We start from the raw sequence: 553 nt of genomic DNA on the forward strand, positions 1-553 counted from the left end.
GAGGAAGCAAGCACAAGCCGAACAATGGCAAGAGTAGAACCACCACCTCCACCACCACAAGTTGAACCTAATGCAAGAGGAACAAGGGTCTTCCGAGGCTTAACTCATGAACAATTGGCGCTTGTGGATGTATATAAGTTAGAGAATTTAATTAGAGGGAAATACTTTGATCCGAGCGTGCTATGAGAATTTGGGTTTGAAGACATGGTAAATGGACAACCGCAACTGAGCAAAGTATTCAAATGGAGAGGACCGACATATACTACGGTTACCTATGAGTTTCTTGCTTGAGATATGTCCCACTAAAACATTAGGTTCCCTATGCGTGTAGTTCAGACTTACATTTCCTTATTTTTCATGCATTTTACCGCTTTTTTTAGGAAATGGGAAGAACCAAAGAGTAAGCCTTGAAATGGAATTATGAGGAAGAAAGCACAAGCCGAACAATGGCAAGAGTAGAACCACGACCTCCACCACCACAAGTTGAACCTAATGCAAGAGGAACAAGGGTCTTCCGAGGCTTAACTCATGAACAATTGGCGCTTGTGGATGT

Source organism: Ipomoea triloba, chromosome 1, assembly GCF_003576645.1.
Source record: "Ipomoea triloba cultivar NCNSP0323 chromosome 1, ASM357664v1".
Classification (NCBI taxonomy): domain Eukaryota; kingdom Viridiplantae; phylum Streptophyta; class Magnoliopsida; order Solanales; family Convolvulaceae; genus Ipomoea; species Ipomoea triloba.